Consider the following 14,442-nt stretch of genomic DNA (forward strand, 5'->3'; position numbering starts at 1 on the left):
CTCCTCATCCCTTGGAGAGAGAGACAGAGCACAGGTAGGAGAACATGCAAACGCAGGCAGAATCTCTGCATTTCTGGGCTCGCCAGGCACCAGCCTGCCCTACCTACCCCGCAGGACCAGGCCCTGCGGTAAGACACCAGAGGAAATGATCTGCCCTGGAGCCCTGACTCCACCCCCAGCTTCCCCCCCATGGTTCACTTGTGTTGGGCACTGTCTCCCCCTCCCCACCCATGACTGATTCACCTCAGCCACTGAAGCCCCAAGGCCAGACCAGCTCATTCAGTTACCGTCTGAGTGAGGGTCAGCTGGAGAGAGTAAGGACGAATAAGCGAAAGGGATCAATGCTGGGTCACGAGGTGATGTTCTAAATCCAGGCGAGAGTAAAGGGGTAATTAACCTCTTCATAAGAGGGAGGAAGCTGAAGGACCCCCAGCGACATTCAGGATCACAGATCATGGTCCAGAGCCACATGAGACTCCCTGACTTCTTGGTGGAAAGCGAACTCCACCTTCCTTTCCATCACCCTGCCTTCCCATCACGCTGCCAGAGATCTGGAGCTTGCCTAATTACCATGGTCGGGAGTCCAAAGCCTCAGCTTTGTCACAGGAGGGCCTAGGGAGGGTGGGGCAGGCAGACGGATCCACACCGCTATACCAGCAAGGTGCAAGACTTTGTTCTAGGTGCTTCTCCATATGTGATCACACTTAATTCTCACAATTCCCTGCGAGACAGTCTAGAAGCATAGTAAGGAACAGGAACACAGGCTCCAATCCCAGACCTATTACTCACTAGCTGGGCAACAGTGGACAAGTTACCTAACCTCTCTGTGCCTCCATGGCCTTATCTATAAAAGAGAGATGAATATGAAATACACATCAGAGAATTATAGTGATGGTCAAATGAGGCCTGACATGCAGGGGTGGACATAGTAAGTTACAATGTAATTGTCACTGGACAGCAATTATTATCACTATCACTCCTTTTACCTCTCTAGTTGAGGAAACTGATGCTCGGGAGGTTAAGTAACTTGCCCACAGTCACCCACGTAATGAATGGTGGAGACAATATTTGACAAGTTTGTTAAGGTAATGTTCTCTCCATCCTACCAAGAGGTTTTCCAAAATCTATCTGAAGTTTAAATAAATCTGGTGTCTTATAACCTAAGATCTAGTTGCTATTAAAAGGGTTTAATCTGATGGATTTGACAGCTTCTAGAGTTGAACAGTGCATTGTGTGGCCAATAAATTCAAACAGCGATGACGGTACTTCAAAGCTGAGCGCCCCACTGCACGCACACTATAACCAGGCAATTGCCCGGGCGCCACGTGCCCACTCTTCCTGCCAGCAGGCTGTCTGGACCTCTGCTCCGTCATCACAGGGCAGCGTGTCATTGTAACTCCAGGATATCACAAAGGCCAATGGGCCGCTCTGGCTGGGCCCTGGTGCCATGTTTCACAGCACCCCCTTCTCTAAGCAATCCTATACTCTTGGCCAGGGCCCTCCTGGGAGCACGCCAGCCCCCATCTGCAGTGGCAAAAAGTCTCCTACCCAGACCAGCTGTCTCTGCTGCAGGCTCCTCAGGAATTATCTGGGCTTTGGGCTCAGGCGAGCCTCAAAGTGGCCCAATCAAGCCACTGGCAGGGCTGCGTAGGCAGCTCTGGGAATAGCTGCTCTGGATGGAGAAGCAGCTCCATACCTGGAGAGTTCAGGCAGAGGGATTCATTTTCTGCCAGGGTACAGCGATGGTTTAGACACAAACAGATGGTCGGTTCTGCACAAGATTTAGCAAGAGCCTACTAAGTGCCAGAAGCCAAGAAGAGGTTGCCCCTGGGCTCAGCACAAAAAGACACACTCAACTCCTAGGAGAAAGAACCTGGATCACCATGTAACAAAACCAAGTAACACTGGAGCTTGCGAGGGCTTCAGAAGGGTGATGGGCTGATCAGCGGGAACAAGGAAAGTCCAGCTTTCCTCACCCGAGTCCCATGGTGGGACATACCCAACGTGGTGAAGCTCCCTCAGTCTGGGGCCCTGTGCCCGCCCCGGCACTGTGCTTAGCAACTGCAACAGGCCCCAAGGTGACAGCTGTACCAATGCCAAGCTGACCTGGGCCTCAAGGACGGAGCTGTCAACATTTCACCATGAAGAATGATGCTTGCTACATAGCATTTTAAGGTACACTTTTTAGGTTAGAAAGTTTCTACTATAACTCTACTAAGAGCTTTTATCTCAATCTTATGTTTACATAAGATTGGCTTAATTTTTTCCTTAAATGTTTGGCAGAATTTGTCAATGAAGTCACCTGGGCCTAGAGTTTTCTTGAAGTACTTTCAACCACAGATTCTGGTTAAAAGAGAAAAGACTATTCATCTATTTTCTATTTCTTTGTGTGTAGGTTTTGTAGAGTTGTGGTTTTCCAGGGAATCTAGGTAATCTTTTTTTTTTTTTCCAAATTTATTGGCATGAAATTGTTCACACTACCCTCCTATGATCATTATAAAGATTGAGGGACCCGTAGTCGTGCCTCCTTTTCATTCTTGACATTAAGTTTTGTTTTTGTTTTTTAAGATTTTATTTATTTATTTGACAGAGAGAGATCACAAGCAGGCAGAGAGGCAGGCAGAGAGAGAGGAGGAAGCAGGTTGTCTGCTGAGCAGAGAGCCCGATGCGGGGCTCGATCCCAGGACCCTGAGATCATGACCTGAGCCGAAGGCAGCGGCTTAACCCGCTGAGCCACCCAGGCGCCCCTTGACATTAAGTTTTGATCGGTCTCAGAGATTTATCAATTTGCATTTTTATTTTTTCAAAGAACCCACTCTTAGCACCCTTTCAGCTGCCTATTGAACATCTGTCTTCTTTTTCCTTCATTCCTTCCCTTTATGAATTTCCTTCCCTCTACCACTTTTGGCTTCAAGTTATTCTTTCTTGAACTCTGGACATGGAAGTGTAGCTCATTACTTTCCTGCCTGTCTTCCTTTCTTCTTTCTGTGCATTTAAAGCTACAAATTACCCTTCAGGTGCAATTTTAGCTTTAGTCCACAATCTCATTCATTTTTCTTAATAGTCCCATGAGGTAGGTATTCTTATTTTCTCTTCACAGATGAGAAACTAAAGGTCAAGTGACTTGTTTAAGGTTATAAATGGTGATAAATGGTGAGGTCATGACTCAAGACCAGGTTCTGTGGTCCTCAAATGCGAGTTCTTCCTATTATAGTACATGACACATAATGAGCAGTTTATGGGTATTAGGAATAAACTGCTATGAAAATATCAAGAAAGCAAGAATGAGAGTGCTTTCCCCATAGGGTATGGGATAAGCTGGAAAGGGACTGACAGGCAGACGGGCTCTGCATGGGTGTCCAGGAGAAGGGCTTCCTATCTGTAAGCAGGGAGGGTGGTCAAGATGGGTCAAGGGAGACCAAAGAAATCCAAGACTGGCGATTTTACAAAAGTAAAAGAATCAGGTTCACACAAGGTTCAAGGTTCACACAAGAAATGTTCTCCCGACAAACAGTGAGATTTGTTCTTTCATGATCAGAATTTGACTGGTTCCTCGACTCAATGTGTCCCAATGAGCAGCCACTTTTCCTGGGCCCAAATGACCTGGGGCCACTTTTCCTAGCCCCAAAGCAGTCACATCAGCCATACCCAGGCTCAGAGATGGAGGGGACTGGAAAGTGTCACTGGCGCAGTGACAATGGTCTTGTATCAACTTAAAACTGGAAAGAGGGGAGGCCCTGCCACTGTCAGCTGCTTGTGGTGAAACAGATTCATTCGTTCGACAAAGACCTAAGTTTCAAGAACTGAGCTAGTGCTGGGAATACAAATAGCCCATGAACTAGGCTTCAGTTTCATTTAAATGAAACTGAAAACAGCTAAACTGGACTAGACTAGTGGGAAAATCTTCAGGAAAGACCCCAATGCTAAATCTGTCAAATGCAAACAGAGGAAATATTCTTTGCCTTTTTAGTGCCTTAAATAAAGTGAAATCGGTGGGGGTGGGGGGGGCACCTGGGCAGCTCAGTCGGTTAAGAATCTGCCTTTGGTTCAGGTCATGATCCCAGGGTCCTGGGATCCAGCCGTGCAGGGCTTCCTGCTTGCCGGAGAGCCTGCTTCTCCCTCTCTTCCCGCTCAAGCTCTCCCTTGCTATCTCTGTCTCTCTCTTCCAAATAAATATATAAAATCTTAAAAAAAAAAAAATAGGGGTGCCTGGGTGGCTCAGTCAGTTAAGCATCTGCCTTGAGCTCTGACAGGCAGTCCCTGCCTTCAGGGTCCTGGGGTCGACCCCCATGTCGTGGTGGGGGACAGTGGGTGGAGTGTCTCTGCTCAGAGAGGGGCCTGCTTCTCCCTCTGCCTGTGCTCTCTGACAAATTAATAATATCTTAAATAAACTGAAATTGCTAATAAAGGCTTGATGACAGCCAACATACAGTCTCATAATGTCTACTCTACGTATTCACACAAGACAAGAAAAAGTGCCAATACCCCCATGTTAAGGGGTCTCAGTGAACCAATCAGCTTGGGTATCGTTTTTTGTTTTTGTTTTTTTAATGTATCTGCAACTTAGAAAAACAAAAATAACCCATGCTTCCATTGAGAACTCAAGAAGAGAGTCCAGCGGAAGAAGGAAGAACGGGAAGAAGGAGCATCCATAGCTCCATCACTCGTGGGTAGCCCAAGGCCTGGTCCTCCCACAGCTTGTTTGCCGGATCACTTCATTCCCTCCTTAAAGCGAGCGGGGGACACATGTGACTACGGCGCCTAGAATTGCAGACAAAGAGCTCTAAGGTAAGAGGAGAGGGCACAGGGCACGGCCTGTGCTCTAAGAGCAAATGAGCCTCCTGAACAAAGCCCCCTAATGTCCAGGCAAACACTGGCGCTCTGTTCTAGTGTATGCACGCTCACTTGAGTGTGCCCCCTCCTGAGTGGGAATCCATTGCAGACCAGGCCAGACCCCAGGAGCCAGGCTCAGACCCCCAGGGAAAACAAGGCCACCAAGGAAGGAACTAGAAGAGCTGCCTAATGGCACCACATAGTTGTTCAGTAACTAAGAACCAAATGATACCCCCTGGATGAAGGTGGCCATGCCTGGGTCCAACAAAGCAAGCCTGCTTCAAGCAAGCTGTGATTCTGCTTCCCACCTGGGAGCCCACGTAGGCATAAATCAGTAACACAGCTGCTCCCATGCACCAAACACCTCTTAGCACCACCCAGCGGTCTATGTGACCTGTAGATGGATTTTTCCTCTCTCAAAAACTCTGCAAAAGATGAACAGGAAGGAAACTGAGGTCCCAACAATTAAAATCACTGGTTAAGGGCCCACAGCCTGTAAACATTAGGCCAGGACTCAAGCCAGACTATCTGATACCACACTACCCAACCACAGCAGAACACTGCTCATCCGGCCGAGTCATTCCCAGCTCTGGAAGACCCACTTGAATGGGAGGCCAATCCCTCACAAAGGCGGCTTGATTCTCAGGGCTGTCTTATTAACAGAGATGTCCAAAACATCCCCAAGGGTCCTCAGACTATCACACACACACACACACACACACACAAATATCTCTAACCATAAAAATGAATCTGGTTGGGGCGCCTGGGTGGCTCAGTGGGTTAAGCCTCTGCCTTCGGCTCAGGTCATGATCTCAGGGTCCTGGGATCGAGCCCCGCATCGGGCTCTCTGCTCAGCCGGGAGCCTGCTTCCTTCTCTCTACCTGCCTCTATGCCTACCTGTGATCTCTCTCTCTGTCAAATAAATAAATAAAATCTTTAAAAAAATGAATCTGGTTTTAGTGCCCTCTGGATTAAAGAAACGTGTTAAGTCGGGGAAGTTGAGGCTTCAGACGGCAATAAGAGAACTCACAAACCTGTTCCTTCAAAGGAGATCAGGTCAGGCAAATTTCCTGGTTCCGCAGCCTTCGTTCATTCCAGGTCCTGAGCCAGCCAGAACCACTGCTAAGCCTGAGACGTGCTGAGAGATAAGCAGGTTTCTAATGCCAAATGGTACTGAATTCTCGTGAAATAGGTCTACCGATGCCAAAACATATGATGTATGTTTATTCATCAGCTGGGTGCCTCTCAGGGGGATGGTGAAGTTCCTGGGAAGGCAGCGTGGCAGTGGGTGGAAAACGCAGGTCGGTTCCGCCTCTGTGACATCAGTCATGATTCCCCCAGAGCCCCATCCTCCTCTGTAAGGCAGGGACACCACCCGCACCCTCCCCTCCCCGAGGTACAAAGAGGCTCAGGGGAGATCACGGATGTGGGAGAACTCTGGAAAAGTACAAAGTGACCAACAAGTGAGCTAGTACTGCTCTTTTCGAGGACAGGGACAGAAGCTAGCCCTGCTTTATTCTGCGTCACACCGTCTGGAACCCCGTAGTTGATGGATCATTTCTTCCCGAAGACACTGAACTACAATACTCGAATGTAATGCTGAACAGGTTCCATCACCTCTGAACAAAGGCTGCACTTGCTCCCAGTCTCCCGCTGCCTCATGGAGTACACTGTGTGCTGAACACACCAGAAGAGGCTTTTTTTTTTTAAAATTTTTTTTTAAGATTTTATTTATTTATTTGACAGACAGAGATCACAAGTAGGCAGAGAGGCAGGCAGAGGGAGAGGAAGGGAAGCAGGCTCCCTGCTGAGCAGAGAGCCCGATGCGGCACTCGATCCCAGGACCCTGAGATCATGACCTGAGCCAAAGGCAGCGGCTTAACCCACTGAGCCACCCAGGTGCCCCAGAAGAGGCTTTTACAGTCTAACTTGGTGACAGGAAAATGCCATCTGAATTCTGAACAACAGATTCTGAAATGAACCGTTAGGACAAGGTAGTGTGCGTTGAGTTATTCTTGATTCCCTCCCATCACGATGGGAAAAACAAAGCCAAGAAAATACGTTCACCATGGATTGCCCCTAGCTTTGTTTCTTTCCCCCAAATCTCATGTGCTCCAGTTCAAGAGAGGCACACATCTCTCCTTTCCTCCCCGCAAGGGTCCAGTGGACCAACAAGAAGGAGCCTGTAACAATTCCGGGGCAGAGCAGCAGACCAGTGGAGACGCCAGAAGCAAGCAGACAGGCCTGGGCCGGAAGATGACCAAGAAAACCATCCCAAACGCCAGAGTAGGAGTGAGTCTCCCTGGGGTAGGAGTGCCAAGCCCTGGGCTGAGATAATGCTGGAGTGGGGAGGAGAGAAGGCGGGAGGGGCTGAGGGGCAATCACAGCAATTTTTAAAACTGCATTTGTGACCAGCAAGCCTAGACTCCTTTCAGGAAGCCCACCTGGGGCCATGGCCAGCCTCTCACAGAAACACAGTCCAGGAACTTGGAAGAGCTTCCTACACATCAGTCCTGTTCTTCTTTGATAAACATGAACCGATAACCAAGGGTCTTCACAATCATGAAATACATAATGATGAAATAAAAACCCAAACCATTAAAGGACCAAGATCAACAGGGCAATTTTTATTTGGGGCTGATGTCTAGAGAAAATAAAGATACTTCAGGGAACAAGACAGAGATTCTAATAAACTCGTTTAAGACTTCTCCAAGAAAGTCAAGAGTTATTGTACCATAAGACACAAATGAGCTGCTATGAGAAAGGAGAAATCAGGAAATTAGTAAAGACTTTTTTCTTGATTTTTAGGACTGATTTATTACCAAAATAAACATTTTGATGGAGAGTCTGTATAACTGAATGACAAGATTAAGGATGAAGCTCAGGACCCGCCTGTAAGACTACAGGCGTTTCCTATCACAGAAAACAGGAGGGAGAGATGTGAGCAAGAGGCTGGTTAAGGGACAGGAAGAGCCGCCAGGAAGTCCTGCGGGCTGGGAGGGGTGGAGGTGGGGTGTCCTAGAGCGCTGCTGGCTTCCCACTCAGGTCTAGCACACCCAGTGCTGCATCGAGAAGGTTCTCGAACAAGACCTGAGGCGGTGCAAATGGAACAGGCCTTGCAGCCTTTCCCTCTTCTCTCTCCAAGGGCTCTGGGAGAAGGAGGCTACGGCCACTCAGTGAACTACTGGTCGTCCGAGCGACAGTGTGCCGTGCCTCAGGCTGGCTCCCCTGGGAGACCCTGACATTCCAGCTACAGGGATGGTGCGCTTCTGCCTGGGCCCTTGTCTGTCCATCGAAGGTGTATGAGCAGCAAGCTTGAGACTTGAGAGCAAGGAGACCCTAAGCACACGGATCATCACCCCCTCTCCTCCCCACCCTCCTGAAATGCACATTCAAGTTCCTCCTTGCGTGTCCTGGCACACAGCAGGCCCTCAATAGACGTATGTCAAGGACCTATTCTAGGAGGCACTTGACAGGAATCTGGGAATCCTGGAACCTGGGAATGAGGCGGGGTAAAGACTTCCAGATGCCTACATTCCAGCAACTTCTGCCACTGAGGTATGTAAACACTGGTGAGTCACAGCTACTCCTAAAAGGGCATGCAGAGTCTCAGAGGTTAACAGAGGTTGCCAAGGTGCCCTTGGCCCTGGCTGGGAACTGGCATAACCTTCATCCGCTCTGGGCCTGATAACAACTATCAAGTAAACAAAAAGTACACATTACATAAGTACATCTAGCTCCCTCTTAATGCCCTTAATTTGTTCCAAAAACAAACAAACAAACAAACAAAAAACAGAATGGGTCATTAGGCCAAAAGGCTATATTACTATAAATCAAGAACATTCAGAGCAAAGGCACCATGTTGCTGTCTCCCCCAGAGTCAGCCAGTGGTAGGGGGAAAGCCCCCGTAGTCCTCCATAACTGACTGCGGAAGGAAGGAGTCCCCCCTGCTGCCCCTTCCCTGCCACCGCTGACCTGGCTCCGTGCTGCTCCATGGGCCTAGCCATGAGCACATGCTGGACCCAAGGTTGGTTTCTTCATTATCCACAATGGGGTATGACTAGAATTTCTTCTAAGCCACTGTGTGGCCCAGGATGAGGGGAGGATCATTCCTTAAGGAAGGGCCGGATTTCCCCATTCATTCTACAGACGGATGTTTGAGTACCTACCGTGTATCTGGCACGGTGGCTAGGTCTCCAGGAGGGAGCGGTGAAGGACAGACACAGGCCCGGCCCGCCTGCAGCTGACGTCTTACCAGGGCAGGCTGACACAGAGTGAAGTACAAACAGCCCCGGTGTGAGGGCAAGCAGGCATGTGAAAGACAAGGGAGAGGCTTTTCCAGAAGAGGGAGGGCATCGGCAAAGATCCCATGAGTGCTGGGCCCGTCCCAGCACCCAGTAGGGTGGGAACCCGGGTGCTTGCCTGAGGAATCGGGCGGGACGACCTGGCACCGCTGAGAAGCTGCAGGGGAACTCAGCCCCGTCGGAGCTACTGTCTCAAAACGCTGAGCCGCAAGTGCCTGTAAGATGTGCTCGTGGAGACCAAGCAGCGTACATGCGCGGTCACTCTAGGTTTGTCCTTCCATGTTCTTACACGCCTCTCAATGCACGGAGTATTCAAAGAAGAGAAACACCTAGGCTTTGACCCAGCCGTTTCCTCGGAAGCTTTATGCTACAGATGAGTTCATCCAAGAGTCAGATGTAGGTATTCACGGTGGTATCACTGGTAACAGCAACAAAAAGAACACTGAAAACTACTCACCGGCCTTCAAGAATCGGAGATGCCGGCACACTTCTCCAGGGCACCGGGGCAGCCAGAGGAGAGAGAAGGAAGGGACTGTGTGTACAGACACAAAAGTCGTTCCCACCTCTCAAATGGGAACAGCGGGTGTCGCATGGTACAGGAGTGTGACACACTGGCATTAAAAAACAATCAGGAGGGGCGCCGGGGTGGCTCAGTGGGTTAAGCCGCTGCCCTCGGCTCAGGTCGTGGTCTCAGGGTCCTGGGATCGAGTCCCGCATCAGGCTTTCTGCTCGGCGAGGAGCCTGTCCCCCACCCCTCCTTCTGCCTGCCTCTCTGCCTGCTTGTGATCTCTGTCTGTCAAATAAATAAATAAAATCTTTAAAAACAAAAAACAATCAGGAGTCCACCAGAGTGCACCCCTACACACAGAGTCCCACCGAGGCCTCTGATTTGCTCTAGGGGATATCTTGGGGGTGGGGAGGGGACTTTACAGCTCACCTTGTAACCTTCTAAACCATGAGGATTGTGACTATCGGCATGCGACACTTTTACAATACAAAACCTAGTTAATAAAAATGCCCCCTTTTGTTTCACCAGCGGCCGGGGCTTGAACGGAGGGAGGGCGCCTCTGTACTATGTGCTGCCCCAGAGCTTCAAGACACGATGCCACGGGCACCCCCTAGGGCTGACCCCTCTGGTACCCACCCCCACCACCAGGAGCTCTCACACTCCCAGACCTTCTCTACTTTATTTTGCTCCCTCAAGCACTTATTTCCTTCCAGCGAGTTCTGTCATTTACTGGATCCTTTTGTTCTTTGTCTATTCTCTGTCTCCCCGTCTGGAATGCAGGCTCTGGGAGGGCAGGGGATTTTTGTCTGTTGTGTCCCCTGCTGTAGTCCTAGCACCCAAGGTCTGACCACAGAGCAGTCACTCGGGTAAAAACTTGCTGGATGGATTCAGGATGAGAAAAGTTGAATTGAGAAGTCTCGGCGGGTTTGATTCACGCAGAATGCAGATCCATCCACAGGCGGAAAGTAATTGGAGCATTATTGTGAAGACGTTTTAACTCCAGTGGTTAGAATTCTTTTATAAACAACCCTGCGCATGTAAACTAAACCACAAATGGGTTTACAACCACAGTGGGGGTCGAGGCGGGTGTGTGCCGCTCGGTTCCCGAATGACGACCGCCAGCCACGCAGGAAGCCGTTCTGGGGCTCACCTGCCTGGGCCGGACCACCCCTGAGGCCCGTGGGCCCCTAGGTCCTCTCTGCCTCCAGTCTTGGCTCGGGCTATTGCTGTATGCCCAATCAGTCCCTTACTTTCAGGACAGGGTCTCTTGCTTCCCTCTAGCGCTCTAACGGCCTCCCCTGTAGTGGGCGCTCGGGGAGCAAGGCCTGAGGTAATACACTGCTTTGCACCATGAGCAAAGCAGGGACATTTTTTTTTTTTTTAATAGCTTAAATATCTGGCACGGCCTATTTTGTTTCCAGTGATCTCATCTGGAAAAGTGAACAGTGCTCAAAGGAAGAGATAGAGATCAGCACATAAAGGGACTCGTATCTGCGGAGCACTGTAATGCGCGGACTGCAACAACGGAAAGCTGCCTGTGCGCTGCAGGACGCTTGGTTTCAACAGCTGTCCCCTCTGGGGAAGGACACGGACGCCCACGGCTTGGCAGGTCCCAGGCCGGGACAGAGAGGGGAGGATTCTCCAGAAGCACCCACCAGGGTGAGCAGTGTGGGCTGAACACACTGAGAAGTGCGTCCGGAGATGAAAACACAGTATCCGGGAGCAGAGAGCTTGGGGTGGCCGTGGACACCGTCCCTGAAACGAGCAGAGGGGTCCAAGCACATCAGGGCACCGAGCGACCCGCTGCAAACTAAAGCGAGTACTGGTGAGAAGAAGGGGAATCGCAGGAACTCCACGGGACACAGCGGGGGACACTCAGCCGGGGACACACAGCCGCTTGGCTCAAAGCAAACAGGGCCCGGCGTCAGGAGTATCACAGCTGGGAAGAGAGACAGAGTGGAGGAAGACGCATCTTATTTTGTTTTAGTCCACGCCACGGAGCAGCTCTCTTCCTCCCACAGAGGAAGCCACGCTGGCGAGGGCTCGAGGAAAACAGGGAAGCTCTCCCGCAGTCCGACAGACACCCGCTGCCACTGGGGCTCAGCACAGCCCCCGCTGCGAGGGTCCTTCCCTAGCTGTGCTCTCACAGCCAGCGCTCCCCACCGAGCCTGCCCCGGGGTCCGCCCCAGCGTCCCCTCCCTTGGCTGGCACAGGGCTGTCCCAATCACCCAGGGCTCCACCACCGACCCTCGCTCTCATCACTCGCGCTTCTCTCCCTGCCCCCGCGGCCATCACGGCCCACGAGCCGTCCCGCGGTCTGCTTTTCTCAGCAGCACAGCAAGCACTTCCCCCGCTGTGCGGGTCTTCTTCCTGTCGCTCCTGACGGCCGTGTAAAGTCACTCCGTGGTCCCACACGACTGCCCAAGCCCTCACGGCCCGATCTCAGGGGTTTGGGTCTTTCTTAGAACCAAGAAGGGGGCCCATCCCATTTCTGTCCCGCTGCTTCATGGGCGCATGTGCTCTCACGGCAGCTGGAGAACCTCCCGCTACAGTTTGTAAAGCAAGATTTCAATCTGGGCCTCCTCCATCCACATTTCAGGTGCAGATCACACGCCCATGAAAAAGGATGACCCCCAAGACACACCCTGGCAGAAAAATGCTGCTGCCTGTGGGGGACCTACCCGTTTCACACGGTGAATCAGAGTATTTCAGGAGATAGTCACATGAGTATTACACAGTACTGCTCATGAGTAAGAAAGGGACGGAAGGGACAGTCAAAGAGCGAGCTCACGTGGAAAGGAGGCTTCATTTGTTGGGGGAAACAGGCAGACAGCGAGCTTCTCCTGTCTTACTGCATAAATGCAGAAATCGGATTGCTTGGCGTTTTTGTTTCTTTTTAAGAAACCTCAAGTAAATAAACCTTTATAAAATTCTAAATAGGAAATGCCTTTAAAGTATTAAGTATTGGGAGGGTTTGGGACTCACTCTAGTCAAACTGACGCAGACAACCGGTTATCCACACGTGGAGGACCAGTGTCCTTCAAACCAGTGGGATGGTGTGAATGTCTGAACACGATTCCCTCAAGAGGCAAGAAAGGAGGCAGTGGTGGCGGTGGTTAATCTGTGTGGTTCAGGGAATCACTGAGTACACCCTGCCAGGAATGCCAATTTAACACACACACGCGCGCGCGCGCACAAACACACACACGCGCGCACACAAACACACACACGCACACACACGTATTCACATGCCCCAAATAAACCCAACAAAACTATACTGAACAAAAGTTAATTTCTGATGATTTAGAAGCCATTTTCTACTCTTACTGAGGGCTCTCAGGGCCAATGTTTGGAAGACTCAGCCCAAATTTGCCATTAAACAGCTGGGACCTTGGGCAACTTCTCAGCATCCCACTACTGATACTAGAGAGTGTGGAATTCAACTCTTAAATTTTTCTGAGCTTAAAATGTTTCAGAAGAGCCTCCTACTGGCAAGAGACTGTGGGAGAACTCAAGTGGATTAAACCCAAGTTGTTTTAAGAGCACCTGCTTACAGCGACCCCCATGGCTCCAGAGCGCTTTCCTCCTTTACCAGATCTGAGCCTCACAGCCCCGCCGTGAGGACAGTCTCACCTGGACCCCAAAGTCCAGCTTGAACTCGTTCCCAGGGTCTCACTGCAAAACATGCCTCAGTCAATACAGAGCCCTTGCTTCCCGAGCATTTCCACATCACAGAAGTTACTGAACAGTGTTGGGGACCCAGGATGTCATCTGTGCTGTGAGGTCTCATATAGGAATGCTACTGTTTAAAGGAAAGTTGACAGCAATTAACATGTGCATTTTACAAAATGAGTAAAAAGAGGCATGACTGTCACATATGCTGTGACAGGCACTCTGACCCTAGGTCCCAGGCTCCTCGATGAAGACCCCCCTGTCACTGGGTGCTGGGAGGTCAGGCACAATGACAACTTGGGGTTGGGAGGGGAGTCAGGAGATCGGGGAGCATTAGGTGGGAGCAGTGTGCCTGCTTCGGAACTGCAGGCAGAAGAGAGAGCATCTCTGAATCCCACAGCGATTCTTCAAGGTTTTCTCACAAGGTTAGCCAGTCCGCCTTCTAGAATGGAGTGCACACTGGCCATGTGACTGGGGACATCTTGCCAATCCTGCAACGAGCTCTCCAAAGGATGACCTACTCCCAACAGGGACAATGCAGGAGGGTTACCCACCTTCTAGGCCTCACAGTCCCTCCCATCACCCCCAGGGCCCAGGACAGCACAGTCCTTTTGGGCCCTCACACCTCCCTCCACATCATTCCTTCTCCTTAGAACCACCTCATGGATGACTGGTAAGATACTAATTATTCTTCAAGGTCATAATCAAATGTCACACCTCTTCCACGAAGCCTTCCTTTATTCCCAGTCAAAAGTAAGCTTTGCAGCCCGGGCTGCTCTGAGTAGCACGTTCCTCTCCTCCAGTACCCACTCCATCCAACCTTAGGTGGACACGGTCATGCAAGGATCTATCTCAATCAGGAGACAAAGGGTGCCTGAGGGCAAGGACCATGTGGTATCTATTTCTGTAGCCCAATCATAGCACAAAGTCATTTGTACTGAATACAAAAGTCCTTGGGCCCTGAGCCCTGTTCCATACAATGAGACAGGAAGTGGGAGTCTAACTGGTCCGACTGCCAGCCCCTGGGATGCCGCCCCTGGGATGCCGCCCCGGGCATTAGGTAGCAGAAATAACCATCTCTCCTCTGCTCCCAGTTTCACAAGGAGAACACACAGCAGCACCAAG

General features: G+C 50.6%; 1 protein-coding gene across 5 annotated transcripts in view; it reads right to left on the bottom strand.

Annotated features, from left to right (window-relative positions):
* The window catches only part of PACSIN2 (protein kinase C and casein kinase substrate in neurons 2), a 132,212-nt gene that overhangs the window by 40,244 nt on the left and 77,526 nt on the right, over window positions 1-14,442 (bottom strand). The gene's annotated exons all lie outside the window — the stretch shown is intronic.

This window comes from Lutra lutra, chromosome 8 (genome assembly GCF_902655055.1).
Source record: "Lutra lutra chromosome 8, mLutLut1.2, whole genome shotgun sequence".
NCBI classification, from domain to species: domain Eukaryota; kingdom Metazoa; phylum Chordata; class Mammalia; order Carnivora; family Mustelidae; genus Lutra; species Lutra lutra.